The following is a 19,204-nucleotide window of genomic DNA, read 5'->3' as shown; positions in this document are numbered from 1 at the left end:
ACTGGAACTGGCAGAATTTCGTCGCCAGGACGAACAGAAGGGAAAGGACTGACATGGAGCGAAACAGTTTGACAGTGGGTGACGGTTATTACTTTAGTCCGCGTACCGTACACTGCCACCACCGTCCAATCACCAAGCAATTGTGTTGTTGTGCGGTGGCCAATCCGATGTCTCGCGAGCAATGCTACACCCTCAAACACAACTAATAGAGTTAGCGGCAAGTTTTCCAGCGATACTGAGATAAATCCCGCGATGGCCGCAACTGATAAACCGCGCTGGGAGAGTTCCTTGGGAAGCTGTTTACTCTGGCACATCTCGTCGTCTTGTTGTTTTTTTTTTTACTCGACAAGTGTGGAAGTGTAACGATACGCTTTGTTTGCTGCGGCTGGACCATGCAAGCATTGCACAGTGCCGTGGGAAGGGAGATGGAACGAATTACGACGGGGGTTTCGCTCGGCCGCTTATCTGTCCCAGTTTATCAGCGCAAAATTGATGAACAATACATTCTCCGACAAACAACTCCGAGTCTGTATCCGTTCCGGTCAAACGCTCTCAAAAGCTTCTTCAGCTGTGTCTTCCGCTAGTCTTCTCGCCGAAGTGAATGGCATCGAGCCCAATGGCACGCCGCTTGGTGGTGCTGCGAATCGAAAACATTCCACCACACCAACCACACAGCAATAGTATTAACGAAAAACAAAAGCCAAACCCACGAGTAGAGCGTACTTGCGTACGGCCGTGCACTTCAAAAAGAAACTTCATTCAACCGAGGGACAGGGGTCGAAATAGAGTAAAGCCTGTGCCGGAAGCCATCAGAAGCTGATTGTTTGCACACAACCGACGGTTACACATTCAGGCGGCGGCGCGTAAAATAAGGCCGAACCGTGGCGAAATTTCCTTCCCGAGCGGTAAGGATTCCCGGGAATTGGAAAATTATCCTCCCAAAACACCGTTCCGGGCCGTTTTTCTACCGTAGCATTGTTGTAACGTTTCGGGTTGCACCCCCGCAGGAAGTGGCCACTCATAATGGCTTTGTCTATTGCGTTTGCCTGGTGCTGCTTCGAACCTCGGTCGAAGGAACGTTCCTCGAGCCACTTCACCCAGCCGCAAAGCTTTAACAATCACTTTTCCTGGTTTGGCGCCGCTGGGTATGTGTCATTGCTATCTAGCTCGCTTGCTAGAAGTAGGTTTATCAGCTCTTCTGTACAAGGGTGTGTGTCTGTGTGTGTCTGAAACCGGGGTTGAAGGATGGGTCGATTGAGATTTCGGAAGAGCTTAACATGCGACGCTCCCTGTCGTTGGATGTTCACTTCCTTCCCGTGTGTGTGTGTGTATGTGTGTGCCTGGCTGGCTGGCATGCTATCATACTCGGTCGCGTTCGCATATTTGTCATATCCGACTATTATCACCGTGGGGTGACAAAGTGTTACTGGTTGCGCACAGCGGTCGGCGGGAACTAGAGCGGAGCGCGAGGAAAGGGATGAGCCTGTCCGTTGATCCATCGTTTCGGAACTATCTTTCAGCGCGGAACGACGTGCCTGAAAAAGATGGTCCCCTTTCCAGAGGGGACTGGGAGGGTAGCACTGGGAGCGAACGGGACGATGCACGGCAGAGCACATACGTATATCCTCTCAATCTAATCGACGTCCACTTCGTTCGCTGTCGACCGATAGTGGTGTCGCCTGAGTGGGGCGAAACACGGGGGCACACGCCGTCCAAGGGCGTTAAGTGGCGCTGCCTGTAGGAAGCAAACCATCTTCTCCCCTCCTCCGCCCCAAACTGTGCCCATTGTCCTTGCCTTTGCTTCGGCTCTTATTGTAGCCTGATGTCGCTTCTGTTCCGACAGTGCATGCCAGAGATAGAAACAGACCAGCAGTCGACACCGTGCTCTCTCTCGTTCCTTGAAACCGTGTCTATGCAAGCGCGTTCGAGCGAAAGCAATGGATGGGATTGAAGATGGTGGTGGGGGTTTTCCCCCGATTGTCCTTTTCGTCTCCAATCCCTTTCCGTACGAGCGAAGCAACGGTCCATCAAGCCATCGGGCTAACCTTTTACCATTTCTCACCACGCCAGGGCAGAGCGGGGAGGCGGTGCCGTGGCAGGGCTGGTGGCGGTGACAGGATCTGCGGCTACATTTACAGCTTCCCGCTGTAAACGGAAATTTATTACTCAAGATATCAAGACGTTGCCCTTCCTTCCTTTGCCGCCTCTTGTCGGGCGAATGGCGCTGCATGTTATTGTTGCCGACCGTGCCTGCAGCTTCCATTGTTCTGTTTCGTGTATTGTGCGTGTGTGTGTGTATTTTACAAGAGATGGTTGCGGGGAACCATGAACCAGGAGGAAGCCCGAACACTCCATCAGAATCAGCGCGTCCACGGAAAGAAGTTGCGGCGGCGATACAAGCGATACGCAATCTTGTCAGTTAATCTTGTCGTCTTTAAATGAGCAAACTCTTACTTGCAAAAGTGCTAAAATAAAGGGACACAGGCAGACATACACTCACACACACATATAGACACTCACTCAGACCTCGTAGCCATTGTGAAGTGTTGTGAAATTGCTGCACGAAAACTGGAAACTGAAAGCAGACAAGAGTGTATATGTGTGTGAATGGTGGGAATGAGTTAATGGTAGTACTCGGCAAGAGACTTGACTTATCCCGAAGGAATCGTGGGAAGGATTGTACTTTTTTTGTTTGCATCCCTTTACGCCACTTTTCCTCAGCATTTTCCTCCAGCCATACAATGCTTGCGGACGCTTTCGCTGGCGTCTGTTATTTATGAGTTACGAGTTGCGATAAGACAAATTTAGGATTTTGTTTTCTCTTGGTCGATTTTTTTCTTGTGCTGTTGTGCTTTCGTTGATTTGCTGTTGTTTATCTTCTCTTATCCCCCCGTCATTGCTGAAAAACTCTCCATTGTTGGGGTGCGGTGGAATGTTTTATCGACTTCAGAGGTCCAGTTGTTGTTGTTGTTGTTGTTGTCGCCCGTGCTCAACCTTTTACTCTGCCCCGTTTTGGCACTGATGATTTGTGATGGGTTTTTTGTGTTCTGTCTATCCGGGATGTTGGGCGGTGTTTCAGGGTGTTTTGTTTTTGAAAAAAAAAAAAAGTACACCGGAAGGGAACAAAGTTCTTCTAGTCCGTTTCCTCTCCACCCACCGTTCCGAAAGACCGTGCGTGAAATGGAGTCTCCTGATACAGACGGATCTGACCGAGAGACCTTTGATTGCATAAATCAAACCACGTACCAACGCTGGGCAGGACAGCTGGGCTGGAGAGCGCAACCGGCAACTGCGGGACGTACCGTACCCGGGGAAAGATGTAAAAAATTAGTCACCTAATTCTGAGGATACATATAAATTACGTGGCGGGGCGCAGTAGCGCCGGTAGGCACGTCATAGCCTAGATTTATTGGCCCACTGGTCGGTACGGCACGGGTCAGAAGCAATGGAAACTTTGAAAGCTTCGGTGTGTAATTGATGTTCGCTGTTTGCGTCAGGATTTTTTTTGATTACATCGCTATTTAAGCGTGATCGAAATTCGGTGCAACTGTACCTCGCCACAGCTTGACAGGGTTTCGGTCCGCAATCGCATTAGCTGTAACATCCCTTGTTGCTATGTTGTTTCAACCAATCGATTGACAATGCGATTGAATGATGTCAATTGAATTTGGCCCTAGAAACCATTCGCTTAAATATATGTATGCATCAGTATGTGTAGGAAATTGGTCCCGCTCGCAATGCAATTCCCACGCTTCTCAACACGACCCCTCCCGCCGGCCCTCAGATCGATTTGCACTTGATTAAAGGACAAACAGAGAATGGCTCGAATGGAGAATGGAAATCCTTTACAGCAATGATGACGCTGCTCGGACCACACTATCCGGATACGGCTGCCGAATGCGAATGGATTGGTGAGAAGACACCGATTTCACACGACACACACACACAGAGACGGCATCCACGACCAAGGAGCACGAGCTAGTTTTGTGCTACCGATGGCTGGCCACCACATGCTACGCATTCCTCGCTCCGTTCGTGAAATAGGAAAACGAGTCCTCTTTCAGTCGGAGTGGTTTGCGGAGTATGTACCAGAAACAACAGTGACTCAAGTGGCCATAATCTTTTTAAGGACACAGAGGCTATCGATTTTGCTATGTGCCGTGCTACCTCAACAACAAAAACACACACACACACACACGCGCGCGCGTTGTACGGGCGCTATGGTGGAAACTGGAACGTCCATTCCAACAGCTCGAAGGACACGTACGCCGGATGTGGATCGATAGGATAAATAGGACAAAAGAAATATCTTACATGTGGTCGTGTGCGTGAGTGTGTGTGTGTCTGTCCAATGGTTTGTTCCCGTTCTACTCGCCGGTTACAGTCGGGCAGTCGTGCAGACGGACGAGATTACTAGTTCCACTGTTTTCGGTGTTTGTGTTCGATTTTATGAACCGTTGATCCGAAACGGTGGTAAGGATCTTGAAGCAGGACACGTGCCGGCATCCTTATCCGCTCTTCAGCATCGAACACCGCTATCGGAAAAAGGAAGCTCACTCGTTCGTTCGGAATGGGGAGAGTTGTGAATTTTACAACAAAAACCACCACAACGACCCACCGTTGTCATTGCGTGTTGATCTTCTGCAGCAAAACTTTTATGGTCAATCAGTGGCGTTCCCGAAACCTGGTGCGAAAGGTGGTGGGGAAGGAGGGGGGAGGGAAAGACAAAACCAACATGGGAAGGGACCTCGACTCGGCATCGTGGCACGACATAAACCAAAGCTCGACAGCTTTACAACGTTTATCTTAATGATGTTGTCGAGCGCTACCTAGCTCTTTGCGATGATGGAGTGTTTGCCGGAGCTCCTTCTTTCCAGCGTCGAGTGAAAAGGGACTTCCCGCCTGCACTCAATAGACACGACCAGTCCACTGGGTCGGCCCTATTTCATAGCACTGTTGCTGTTTTGCTAGCAGGTGATAATGTTTGATTGATCCGTTCGGTGTTACGTTGCACAGTGGATCTAAAGCACCGTCCGGTGGGTGAGACGAAATGTGCGGAAGATCCGAACCAAAAGGATGGAGAGATACGACATTAGTACGCAACATTTCATTGTGGCAGTTTGCACTGGTTCATTTGTGCCCCATTGGAAAGTCGATGCCTGCTGCTGCTGGCAAAGCAGATCATGGTGTTAAACCGCTTTGAAAAACCCCAACAGTAGGAAAGGTATCCCAAGCAGCTGGCCAGTACCAGCATGGACGGTAAGCGACAGCTGACGGCCGTCACTAGCAATAGCGGTGGAGCGGTCGTCGCCTTCGAACGCGGAAAATCATTCGTCACGCTGACGTGCCTTGGTGTTGCTTGACTTTGATTTGAATGGCAGAAGAAACGCAGATTTGTGTGCAGCGTTACCTGCTGTTGGAGTTCTTTTTTCTCTCGCGCTCTTCCTCTCTCTCTCTCGTTTTAATTTCTATTCATCATGTTTCTCAGTGACAAAACCCTCCCTCCCACCAGACCCCTTCCTGCCCCGGGATTATTGTCACGGTGACATTGATTAATCATTACCACCTGCTGAGCACCGGCAGCACTACCGAGAAGGCACTGTTGTCGACGATTTTTTTTCCCTCGGCGTACAATTGTCCGTTTGGATTGGTTCCCCGGCTCTGATTGCCCTCTGCATGAACAGACTAGCCTGTCAGTTGTGATGTTTGTGCGTCCTCGGGAAGAAAGTTAGCGCCTCCACCACTACCACTGCCAGCACCAACAAACACGTGAGCTTAATTAATTGCCTTTCTATCGACTCACCCCTCGCGGGGTCGGCCATAGTTAAGTTCTCGCAATAATAATAATAATAATAATAATAATAATAATAATAATAATAATAATAATAATAATATTACCAATCATAGTAATGAAGCATGGCAGCCTCCTGTTAATGGGCTACCGTCTGTTCTGATAATGAGGTTGAGGATCGAAATTGTTCTTTCCCGCTTTTAACGCGCGTGGGCGCCATATTTGTTGGGCGTATTATTATCGAACGATTGTGTTGGAACGGGGATGCTGCTGACGGGTGAGCAAAAGGTTGTTATTTTATAACAACTGGGAAAAAAACACAACACTCGAATGGTTCGCAACGTCCAGCCAGGGGTGTTTGGGGTCGCACGTTGGCAGTTGACGTTAATGCTATCGTGCACCGGGAGCGTAATTGGCAATAAAAATGCAACAAGCCAATGCTGCTGGGCCGGGTGACGATGTTGTTGAATATTGCCCGTGCATTAATCAACCATTAATACGGGATACGGCGCGTTATGATGGCCGTGGGGGGTTTAACATCCTTGCAGTTTGTATAAGGTTCGTATCATTGTTAGTGCTTCATTCTATTTAAATGTGGCTCTAACGGGAGTGGTAGTTGCGTTCAACTTACAATGTTTATAATGTCAGAATGAAAACAATTGTTGTACAAGCGACTGCCTGTTCACACACAGTTTTCACCAATTTGCTTCACTAATTACGGCAAATTAAGTGCTTATAGGTTTTTTTTTATTATCACTTCCATCCGAATTCCATCACTTCCAAAGGCAAATTGAAATTAGGATATCTTTAAACTACAATTTCCTCATTTTGTATATTAACATTTGCAAAGCTATGTTAATATATAAAATGAGGAAATTGCAGTTTAAAGTTATCCTAATTTCAATTTGCATTTAAATATCAATTAGTAGTTTTATATCATTACATTTAAGGTTCCAGATGGGGTTTGGTTGAATTATTACAATGAAAACATCTTAAAATCTTATCCACAACAGTGATAAAATAAAGAAAATGTCCATGATTGGCTTTGCTAGCAGATGCTAAGCAGTCGAACGAATGCTTTTAAAAGTTATCAAATTGAATCTATTTGAAATTGGTTTTCACAAAACATGGACCTACTGCAACCCATCACAGTCTTGGAACGAATGCTATTTACGTTTTTTTATTCCGACCCTTACATTACCCATTTAAATGCGTTCCACTGTTTTTAAAAGGCCGTGACATACATACACGCTGCACGCGGGCCCCGGAAAAGTATGCCCATAAATCATCAGTTCAAATAGATTGTCAGCTATTCCGTGCCACTGTTACCCGAGAGGATGGGAAGCATTTGCCATGAGTGTTAATTTTCCCCCACGCAACTGTGTCCCGTACTGTGACCAGCGGGCATTCCGTTGCGATTGAAAGAAGCTTTCCGTTCTTCCGTGCACCTAACCGCTGTAACTTCCCTAGCTATGCTTCGTCCCACTTATGACTTTAAGCCGTGCTCGCAAGCAGACGAGTACGGAAAGTGTGGGTGACTGCTACTACCACAAGCTCGGTTTCCGGTTTCCCAGAGCCAGTATCTGTTCTGTTCGATGCGATGAAAGCACATAATAAATTATGAAACGTTCTCGCATCTCGCTCTCTATGCCCACTGTATTGAACGCCGGTGCTAGATGGAAGGTGGTGGTTGTGCTACGAAAGGAAGCGAACCGATTGCTCGACTACGCGCTCAGAACCCGCCAACTGCCTGGTGACTTAAGACAGCTTGTTTGTGCAATTGATAACGAATTGCCGACTGGAGGATTTGTCGACATTCATCATATTGCTCGAAAGCGCCGGGCGATGGCGCAGGGCAGTGTGGTATCGATTCTGCTGCTAGCCCCCTTCCCCCACCCCCTCCGTTGCCGCAAGCGCTGCCGGGCGCATGAAATATAACGCTTGCCGGGCACGAAATGGTCGTTTGGAGTTTAGAAAGAAAGCGGTCGCAGGAGATGGGAGCCTGTGGATATCGCGTTGAGTAAATAATTTTAATCAAGCTTCAACAAAAGACGCCTCTTCCACAGATGAAGCGCGAACGCGTTGCGCTTCCGGAATGATGGATGGGTTGAATACGGATGGACGGTGGTGGGCCCGCCATCGCGAATGGATTGATTCGATGTGGGTCAAGTGTGAGTGGCACATCATGTTGGAGCGACCAAAGGTCGGTGATTGACGACGGGGGGTTTTCCTTTTTTGGCGTGGCTGGACGGGAGGAAGCAAACGTTGCGGAACGGGGATCATCATTCAATCATTCAATACTATTGTCGCCATTGTCATGCGCTGATGTTGATGAGACCTTATGGTTGGGCATTGGACAGGCGAGCAGAAATACGCCATCGCTTTAATGAAGAAGGAAAAATAGATATGAGAACTTTAGCAACGGTTAACTGCATCAAGCTTGCTTTGGTAGTAAAGGGCAAGTCGTATAGAATGCCGTAATTTAGAATGAATCTTTATACTATGCAATGAATGTACTGTGAACCTTACTCACAAAGGATTTTCAAAATTTTCTTTGCAGATTGCTGGATCTTGAAGAAGCATCTCTACCTTAATGAGCCCCGCGTAACTAATCAGGTAAGCTTACCAAAGGCTTATGGTGTATTAATCCGATGGGAACGAACACTGTTTAAGCACAACTTATTTTACATAAGTACAGAAATCTGGCACCACTAAAACGCAACCACACAACGCACTGGCCACTCATAGTAACGCATTAAAGCTGAGACAGTCCGGTTTGTGCGGCAGAAACATTCAAATCGATAGCCATCTCGCGCTGTTGTTGTGTCCATCGTGCTAAGCATTTGCGTCAATATACTTCGTTGTGCTTACGGACGGCTGCTTCATCGTACCATCACTTAAAGCCCGGCCCGCCAACTCGGCACAGCGCAGATACCCCCTGCCGTCGCTGGGTCCTTTCCGCGTGTACAGCTGTGTGTGTCTGTGTGCTTTTAGCGCGATCCCTCAACCGTTGATCCCCGACGGTGACGCTTGAGCGCACATTCGTGTGCGCCTTCCCGGTTGTAAGCTGATTTTCCGCTCGATTGTGACTTGATGATGTTTGGCTGCTTGCGCGACCCGTATCCCCATCGTCCTTCTACACTGTGTGTGTGTGTGGGTAGGGCGGGGAAAATCGTCCACCAAGACTTGCACGATGCTTTCCACGAAGCATCGAGCGACCGAACGGGAAGCAGTTGCCATCTCGTGGGATTAAATTGATTATTCGAAACTTTTCGGATGGTACGGGAGGTTTGGCAAACTAAGTACTCGTGCTCAAATTGTATGACAAGAAGAATGTGTCGTCCGCACATCCCCATGGCCATGGCAATGTGTGGTTGTGTGGCTGGGTGTGTGTTTCAGTTTACGAACGGGTGCACTTTACTTACCACTCTACGGAACTACCCGTTATCTCTCTTTCTCTCTCTCTCTCTCTCTCGCTCTCTCTCTCTCTCTCTCTCTCTTTCTCTCTCTCTCTCTCTCTCTCTCTCTCCACACGCTCTACGTGATGCGTCTTCGAGGCCCAGTTTAAAGGCGAAGAGCGAGCCCACAAAAGCTACAAAAGGAGCCTTTTTTTGTTGGGAACAAGTTTCGCGCCTCGCACCGGGCACCGGGGCGTGCAGAGGAAGACAAGCAAGTGAAAAGTAAAAGCATCACTGGCTGGCCTGCCAAATTTATTCCCCCGCTGCTTGAAGCTCACAACGATGTAATGGGCCGGGAGTCAGTTTGAGCCTCGTTGGATTACAAGGCTTCGCACGAATGGGGCTCAAATGTTATCTACACCCGGGCGGCGTTGTTTCGTTAGCACCGGTCCCCGCTCCCGAGGATCGTTCCCGGTGGGTTGCCGGGGTTAGGTAAACTTTTGCTGCGTCCATCGATGAACAGGGGCGTTTGCGCGGCCCGGGAACAGGGATGGTCCGGGGAGCATGACCGGAGGACGCTACCGCCGAAGTACGTGAGGGATCGAAGCGTTTTGGATTTGGTGTGGCAGGGTGTGAGGCTGTGCGGTGGGAGAGATATTCCCATTTTGTGTGCTTTCTCTCTCGCTCTCTCTCTTTCGCTCTTCCTGTTGGCAAAGCTCAAACGCGGGAAAGGACATGAGTTGTGAAGGAGTGAGAATAAACGAAGCAGGCGATGCTTATGATTGTCGGGATGAAACTTTTACTACGTTAAAGTGTACCGAGCGCGGGTGGGGATGGGAGGGTTGCAATAAACCAGCAAAAAAGGCGTTAGATTACGGCACATACACGCACACAACACGCAAACACCCCCCCCCCCCCCTCCCATCATATTGCGGTGGGAAGAACCCCGTTGCAGAGTAAAGCCGAGCCAGGCAAATAATAATAAACCAAAAACAAAACAAAAAAAAACAACAAAATCCGAACTTTCTTTTGACGTCCCCTGTCCCCTGGTTCCTTGTATCATCGCCCCCCCCCCCCCCCCCACTTTCGGGCGAGAAAACACCCGAAAGCTTTAAATTTTAATGCCAAATGGCTACCGTGAAACCGACCACGACTTTGAGTGGTTTGCCTGGGTGGAGCTCGGTGCGCAAATTGTTGGCGGTTCTCGCGGGCTGAAAAGCTACCGCAAAAGAACCCAAAAAAAAAAAAAATCAGATCAAGGGAGTCCAACCGTTTCGAGCAAAACACGTCCAAAACAATGCCCTTTTGCGGTTCGATGCAGGAGGAAAAGACACCACCGGCAGGCTAAAAACAACAACAGCTGTCGTATCGTTGGTTTGTGTGGGAGAGAGCGAGTATGGGAATGAATTTTTCAAGGCCGGCAGGGCTGCCGGTGGTGGTGGTACGGTGATCGTGTCGTCGGTACGGTGCGGATGCGTGCCCGGAAAATGAGGGTTTCGGGGAGATGTTTCTTGGCTCATGCACACACACTCACACACACACATACACCGTTGCGCTAGGTTGTGGCTTTAGCGAGCATTTATTTCTTTCGCTACGTAAAGCAGCTTGACTGGGCAGGTTGTGCCAGGGGCGGACGAAGCATAAGCAACATTACTGAAGTCGTTTCAATCGTATTGGCAGCAGATAGGCAAACATATCGGGTCTTAACAAATAAACTTGGCCAAAATACGACTCTGGTGAAGTTTTGCTGCTTTCGCTGGTAGAGCTCGATGGTTGGGCTGGTGGTGAGTGTGCACACATTTGTGTCGGCAAATATGGTGCAATTTTCAAAAGCAATGCAATATACGATAAAGATAGGCAATTTTTTGTCGATCTGAGCTCGGATGTTTTGGAAAAGAAGAACCTTGAAATAGCTGCAACCGTGAGGTACAATCTTAAATTTATGTACCTATGGTGATGCCTCTCATAAATGTTTAGAAGTTACGCATCGTTGTTGCACAATTAAACTTAACAATGAAGCAAATTCGCCAACTTGATTCTTTTTGAAGCCAACTGGGTTCAGAATTGAAGCATCTCAGGAATCTGTTTTAGGATTCCATTTAATTGTAAGGACATTTTATTCTTTACATTTACATACTGAAAAAATATTATTGTTTGCTGGCAAATGCTGCACTCCAAACGATTGCTTTGCTGGTCGAAAATTTGTGTTAAAAGATTATTGGAACTCTTGATCGCGTGTACAATTTATTTGTTGGAAAACATAAAGCTTGAATAAATTCCAGTGCTGGTGTCAATATGTTTTGTACGTGGTACTTATTGGCACAAGTGTTTTTGGGCGTATTCTAGGGTATGGTGAACATGTCTGAACCAGTGTAAAATAAGTCTGTGGAATATTTCTAGGTAAAACTGTTTTGAGTAATGAAATATGTAAGGAAAGGGATAAAAGTCAAAAAATCGTTGTTTTTATTCATGGAATACATAATTCTGTGAATTAGAATCAAAGCTTTAAAATATGCACAAGTTGGATGGGTAAGGTTGCAGATTTTCACGTGTTATCATCAAAACTGTTTTCAGCTACGAACTGAGCCACAATGCATTTAGCAGATTGGGACGAAATGCTCCAGTTAATGCAGTGCAAACAGGAATGAGTTTTATTGTAGTTGGCATTAGTTTTCCCCGGTTTTTTGTGGTGTTTGTTAATATATATTCATGTTTTTAAGCGAAAATTGTAAAAGCTCCTTAATAGATAGCTACATTGAACATTAAAGAATCATATTAGTGGATAAAATCCACAATCGCTAGCGAATTTCAGTGCAAATTAATACATTTTCCGTAAGTGGTGCGTATTACCCCAATTTAAGGTGTTGTTTCTATTAGAAAAAATAGAAAAAAGTTTATTTTTAAACAAATTACTACATTGTACATTGTACCTTTAAAAACCATATTAATAGATAAAATCAACAATGACGGGCAATGTTCGTTGAGAAACAATAAATTGTCAATTATTTCACTGTTGCTGGTATCAACAAGCATTACAAACTAATAATTAGTAGTTTTAAAATTTTCAAATTTTATATAATGTTTTTAGTGTAGCACTTACCTTTAAGTGCACAACAATTACTATTATACACTGGTATGGTCAAATAATTAAATCTGAATGCTTGCACCGGCAACCATAGTCAAACTTTGATGGAAAATACACCCAGCAACATTTGCATACTTTTGTTCCACAACAGTTTAGGGCCAAAACTAGTGCCTGGCCAAGTGTTGTGTATTGGGATATCCCATCCGGAAAGCGTCATGTAGTGCTCTTTACATATACACACACACATGCACACACGCCCTAAACATTATGGTAACGTTGTTATTGAAATTTCGGAAGGATCCGTATTTGTTTCCGGTCGGGCTACGGGGAAAAGTTTAGGCGGCTTGTTCAAGTGCGTTTTACGTTTTGCTGGTTGAGAGTGGGTAAAATGCCAAACAATGCTAACAACGCTCGAGAGCGAATTCCAGAGTGGCAAAGTTTTCCAATTAAATCAACATCGCACACTCTCCCATGCTGTCCGGGCGGCTGCCAAATCCCACTTCACGCCGGCAACGGCTGGACCCGATCGTTTGGCGAACGATTTTACAGTGTTTTTTTCCTCTTCCACCCTTCCTCAAGCTGCTCAAATAACGGGGAATTGCATGGACAATGCAATATTCTATAGATTTGCTCTTAAAAAATATTAAAAACAAGGATAATAAAAGATTTCCACTTTTAAAAGCATGACACAAAAAAATCCGCTGGCCACCCGATACAGAACGAGTGTTCATTCGTATGCTACAACTGTGTGCCAGTTTTTCCAACAAAAACAAACGTATTTTGTTTACTTTTTACAGCACCATCTAGAGAAATGCATGTAATTCTTTTTTTTAAACTTACCTTCACCCCAACCATCGCAGCTTGCAATGAAAAAGTGGCTCATTTGCATCGAACGCAACCAGGGCCAAAACTCTAATCTCTCTTTTCCTTTGGCAAAAATTTGTTCCCGACATGAGATATGGGTTCCCTTTGAGCTCCCTGCACCCCGGCCATCCATTGGTTTCGCGTTTGGTGTATAGGCTCGGTGGTTTGTACCGAGCATCACGTACATCATCGCGTAGTAGCCGGTAAACGGCAACGCTCACACGAAATGCAAACTTTCCCTCCCATTCTCTCACCCCCCCTCCCCCCTCTCCCTTCCCTTAGCCTGAGGCAGAAGCGAGCGTGCACGAAAGAAACCGGAGCAGGGTAGGTACCATCACGCGAGCGCACGAGACACGGTGCCAGCGCAAACATAATTTGTGACAATTTATCCATTCGCAGCCGCGTGGTTCTCTGTTTATTTGCATTTTTCATTGTGTTTGCGTGCGGCAAAATCACTAAAACCCATTTCTTTGCCGCATGCACTCCATGGGCCATGGGTTTCGGGGCCCTGCGAGCCTGTTGTCGGTAAGGCGCAACGGCGCAACGGTTTGCATTCCTCGCAAGGGGCAAGCGGCCTAGCTGTGGAATAGGTTCGGTTGTCAGGATGTGTTGATGGGGGGGGGGGGGGGGGGACGCGATGTGAGGCGCACATTTTTATGGAGTCAACTGATTGGTGTTTCTTTAATCAGGTTAAGTAAACAGAACCACACACACACACACACACACACACACACACACACACACACACACACACACACACACACACATAAAAACGGTAACATGTAGGGAGGATTTGTGTGCCGTTGCGTGCCCCGTACTAAAGGATTGGAAAGAGCTCTCGAAAGCCTCTTGTGAGGTTTGTGAGCTGTTTGCCAGGGGGTTGGGACACTTTTTTTTATTGGTCCTATAGCTACGTTGCCTTCACTCCTCTAACTCCAAGTGCAGTCTCAGAAAATGTGTTGGCGCCTTGAGCCAGGAGGACAGCTCAAAATATATATAAAAAAAAGCAAACGGACAATTCGCTGCAGCAAAAATCCTTCCGCCCCAGTGCGGACAAACAGTTTGCCGACTGTTTGGCTCGAAACGACACAAAGCACGTCGCTCCGTTACGGCAGTTTTCGACAAACTGTCGGAGAGCGGGGAACGTGGATCGCCGGATTTTATGACGGACATTAAGAAATATCTCACATTTGCAAACATTTGCTTTTGGAAAATTTCTTCTCCATCTTCTGCATCCATCTTCCCAAGGCGTGGCCCAGGCTAGCTGCTGTGTGTTTGTGCTTTATGAGCACTGTCACTATGTGTGTGTTTGTGTGTGTTTGTATTTAAATAGACGCACTCGTGCTGTTTGTTTGTGTGATTTATGTGTACAAAATTTCGATTTGCTGAATTGTGCTATTTTGGACACTTTGTGCTTACCCGACGATCAAACGATTAATGCGAAATGCTACCGCTGTTACGGAACACAATAACAAACCATCGTTAATTTGTTGTTTTTTTTTTCATGTGGTACAAACTCCCCGTTTCGGCTCTAGGTATCAATCATGTTGAGCGATTTGCTGCAAAATTCATGTACAAAACTCTGCATTGGGTGGTTTTGCTATGGTGTTTTGGGATCATAGGGGTAAAAACGCATTATGACATGGAGCGGACAGTGTTTTACCGATGTGTAGCGAAAGAACAAGCGTTCTAATCGGGGCGGGTGAAAATAAAATTTAAAAAGGCAGAGCAACATCAAACGCTAAATTGTGTGCACTTATTGGGGTATGTGGATACCCCTCGAAACGCGGTACAAGCTTCTATTTTGATTGAAGTTGCTGCTTAGTGCCGACAGCTTGGATACGACTGATGTCGGTTTGTGTACGGAACCATTTCATCGCAACGGACGCATATGCTTGTGCATTAAAACGTTCGCAAAAAAAGGATTGTGAATAATCATTTATGCTGCTTTTTAAAATACTACTTCAAATTGGTGGCCGAAAACATTAATGCCAAAAACCAAACGGCACTAACTGTTGGTGCGTAAAGGTGAAATATTAAAATGAAGGCAAATGTCACAAAATAGCAAGGTACAGGGATTTGGTGAATTGAACACCCATTAACGCGTCCAAGGCGCGATTCGTTGCTGGTTTCTAACCCCTGTTGAAATAACACAGAACTGCCAATATTCACGCACCGGTTGCCTGTGCGGATCGGCGGCAGTGCGGGATAGGGTGGACTTAATATTCCACACCACGCTGTGGAAAGCAATTCACACTGCGCAAATATTTCAATTTTTCGCATTTCAATCAGAATTGCTCCTCGCTGGCGGCTATATTGTTCAACATTTTCGCCTCCCCATTTCGCACTTCCATATGCACTGTTTGGTAGTATTTTTATTGTCATTGCACATGGAGCGATTCATACATGAGCGCTTGCACTTTCGATTGGTACCCGTGCACACCAAGTGCCGGTTAAAATTAAGTACGAAATTTGAATAAAGCGTCACTTTAGCACGATTTCGCTGCATTCGAAATCGTACACTTTCCTCCCCGTTTAATGCCCCGCCCTCACCGGTTTTCCACGATTCGGTTCGGTAGAACAAACCCCATCAAAATGGTGGCTTTCACTGAAGCTGTGCGTAGGGTGCAACCATTTTTGAACAATGCCTTAAACGTTTTGTGAACGATGGAGCGAGTATCGATGGGCTGAGGTTGAGTGAAACGAGCAATACTTTTGCTCTTTGATCCAGTGTAGCAGCTTTGCTAAAAAAAACATCAAACAAAACACAGCGTCACGAGCATGACATATGCCGGAAAAGTGGTAATTATAACAAGCATAATGGGAATAAAGCACTACTTTTGTGGCGATGCACTGTTCTATGTGTTTGTGTCGGGATTTTACACCTACTCATGAACGAATTGTGTTGACGTTGTGCTCCGGTTAATAAGCATTGCCTGCAGTTTTACCGTACAAAGACAATTAATTGCAACTTTGCAAATAAAAGTAATAATCATAATCGGAATATGAGGCAGCACTATCAGGTTTGGTATCAATTGTCAGAAAATAACACATCAACACCAAAATATGCTGAGGTTAATTGTAGTGATTGACGTGAAAATATTCGTGATTCGTGTTTCATGTTCCATGTTGGGTGTGGTCATTATCTATATTGATTATAATTATTCTGCCAGCCTTGAATCATCAAAGGCTCCACAAAATATTGCTGGATTATATGAACTTTTGAACAGAGCTACAAATCGACAACGTCTGCTATAAACGAGAAAAAAGCTGATAATCTTAACATAAATTGCTTGGGACGAGGAAATATGCAAGGAGAAAATAAATTGTTGTATTAATAAGTATTTCAGAATAAAAACTAGAACAAAATATAACGAACTTAGAGACATGCTACAGTATTTAAGCGTATCTGGAAAAAGTTTTAGAAAACTAATTGAATTCTCACTACCGACAAGTGTAAATGTACACAAAGTACATTGAACCTTACTCATGAAAATTCTAATCCCACTCTAGATCGATCGAATTAATCTCCATCCGTCCGACGAGCCAAGGAAGCGTTTTGGCCAAGAATAAGACACCCTAGGTGAATGGTGTGCTGAACAACGAATTTTGCTAAAAACGTAAAAGAATGAGGTGTTTTAATGAAAAAAAGCGAGAGAGATTGAGAGAGAGAGAGTGAGCAAGAGAGTGAAAAACTAGCACAATTATCATAATAAGAAAAGTTCAGCCAGGACAATCACCGTCCTAGCCTGTACCGAAAGGGTTGCAGGCTCGCTGTTTAATTAGCATTAAGATATTCCGTCCTCGGCAGAGGAATTGTCCTTTACCCGGGAACGAATCTGCGATAACCGACGCCTCTCGTTAAGAAGCACATCGGCCACACAATGGTTACCGGGAAGGGATGTTTGCCCTTGCATCGCGGAAACATCTCCGTTACCTTGCGATTCCAATGCGGCCCACCTGTCTGTCTGTCTCTCTCTCTCTCTCTCTCTCTCTCCCTCTCTCTCTTTTTCTCTCTCTCTCTCTCTATCTCTCTGTGGTGGCCTCTTCGTTCCCGCTCTTTTCCACGGCCCTTCCTTAGCTTTGGTGGCGACTAATTCCAAACTGCTGCCTCTATTTGCTAAATTAGAGTACCGGAAGTGCGTGGATACGGTTCACAAATTTTACCTGATCTGTTTTATTAGCTTTCGTCCCTTTTGCCTCCGGTTCGAGTGCCGCTCGCCGAGCCGAGCCCAGCCAGCCATCCACAGTGCCCGGCTTATCCGATGGGGGATTTTCGGTGGAAACAGTTCTGAAATTTAAATTCACTTTTACTCGTGTCCCTTGCGTACGTACCATCTCGTGCCCTTCGGGGACGGACGTAAACTCCATTTGTGCACGGGACGAAGCAATTGAATTGTGTTTTGTTTTTCCAGCATAGAGAAAATAAAAACAACCATGCCCAACTCTTTGCGGTGTGCTGTATCCCTCCTGCTCCTGTAAGGTTAGGCTTTAAGGGAAGAAAAAATGTGTTAAAGTATGCGAGCTTTTTTTTTTGTTCGCAGTTGGTATGTTGGTTCAGTGAAACGAAACCTTCCGAAACGATTTTGGATCGATCTTACATTCAAATTAGACGTACAACAACGCTTTATCGAATCAGTCAAAACCATTGCGTTCAATAATAAGATGAATAGCAAAGCAAAGAAACACACACACACACACATACAATAAATAACTACAAGAATAGAAGTGTACTTTTTTGCTCACAAACAAATGAGGTTTTTCGTCGATGAAATGTACATGGCAAAATAGACTAACGCAACCTTCCGGAAGCATCCCGACTAACGAAGGCTAACGAGGGAAAAATGTTTCGGGCAAAGCAGCAAGACAAAAAAAAAAACAAACACAAGACTTCACAGGAACAACAGCAGCAAAAAAGTACCGCACAAAAAGACCAAACTTTGGCGAAGAAACGGGTGGAAGAATGCACGCTAAAAGCGAAGGACAACCGCCCCGGACCATGGCCCCCGGAGTCAACTAAAGCGAACGAATAGGCGAACGAACAACATTTGCATAATAATCATTGCGCTATGTTTTCCACCGGTGTCGACCATTGTCATCCATGGAGGCAGCAAGGGCGAGCCCGGAGCTTTGGCGGGCGAAAGTTTCCTCGCTCGCTTCCAGATCAAACGTAGCGATAAAGACGAACGACATGCCGGATGAATAGTAAAATGGGAACGCTCTCTCTCTCTTTCGGGCGGTGGGTGTATGCGGGGCATTTTGAGCGGGAAATTCTGGAGCTGAAACCATGGCTCGCGTGTGTATGTGTGTGTGCAAGTTGACAGTTCTGTGCTATTTTGCTGCTTTCTCCATGTTTCCGGTTTCCGTTCGTAAGTCCGTTTTGTTGTGTATCGTTTTGCGGAACTTTTCCCATTTTGTGCACGCCGCAGCCGCGTTCTCCGAACATTCAGTGGTATCAGATGCAGTACATTATTTAAAAGTAACTCGGCTTTACGAACGTTGGGGGCAATATTACGGCTTTAAAGGGCGTACGATACTACATTAAACAATAATTTATACAAACTCATCAGTTGAGCTTCCAACGGCGATCAGAAGCGCTCCGTTGTAAATAAAATGCGGCTGGATCCACGTTCAACTGTCAAACGAACCTTTGCTGTAAGGGCAAAGTTTCACTTTTCCTAGTATTTCAATTTACGTTTTTCGGCTCGTCTCTTTTTGTGTCTTCTCGTGGGTGTGTGTGTGTACGGTTTTTGTTCTTCTGACATTCACTGTCCGATTATTTGTGGCTTGTCATTGTGCCTATTCTGTTTGGTTGTTGCCATAATTTGACATCGTGACGGCAAAGGTCGCTTTTGCTCGGTCGCCCGGTCGCCGTTTCATTTATTACCCACCAGCCGAGGAATGGCCGCACCTGGCGCATCGCGAAATAATGAGACTGTTAGCGAAGAGCAGCGACAATTCGGTCCTTCCGGTGTCCCCTTGCGCGTCGCAGATGCAGGGCTGGGATGGGAAAGCAAGAAACGGCACCGTTCGCTTCGTCTTTGATAAATGGGAAAGTTTTTCTAT

At 46.1% G+C, this 19,204-nt stretch overlaps 1 protein-coding gene across 6 annotated transcripts in view; it reads left to right on the top strand.

Moving 5' to 3' along the window:
• Positions 1-19,204, top strand: part of LOC121588087 (nuclear pore complex protein DDB_G0274915-like) — a 194,640-nt gene that overhangs the window by 16,115 nt on the left and 159,321 nt on the right. For all 6 annotated transcript variants that reach the window (XM_041905657.1, XM_041905653.1, XM_041905654.1 and 3 more), the window contains exon 3: positions 8,352-8,407. The gene's annotated coding sequence lies outside the window, so the exon portion shown is untranslated. The remainder of the gene's footprint in view (positions 1-8,351; positions 8,408-19,204) is intronic.

The sequence above is a fragment of the Anopheles merus genome, chromosome 2R (assembly GCF_017562075.2).
Source record: "Anopheles merus strain MAF chromosome 2R, AmerM5.1, whole genome shotgun sequence".
In the NCBI taxonomy this organism is placed as follows: Eukaryota; Metazoa; Arthropoda; class Insecta; order Diptera; family Culicidae; genus Anopheles; species Anopheles merus.
Note: the sequence above shows the minus strand (reverse complement) of the source record. Positions and strands in the feature narration are given on the sequence as shown.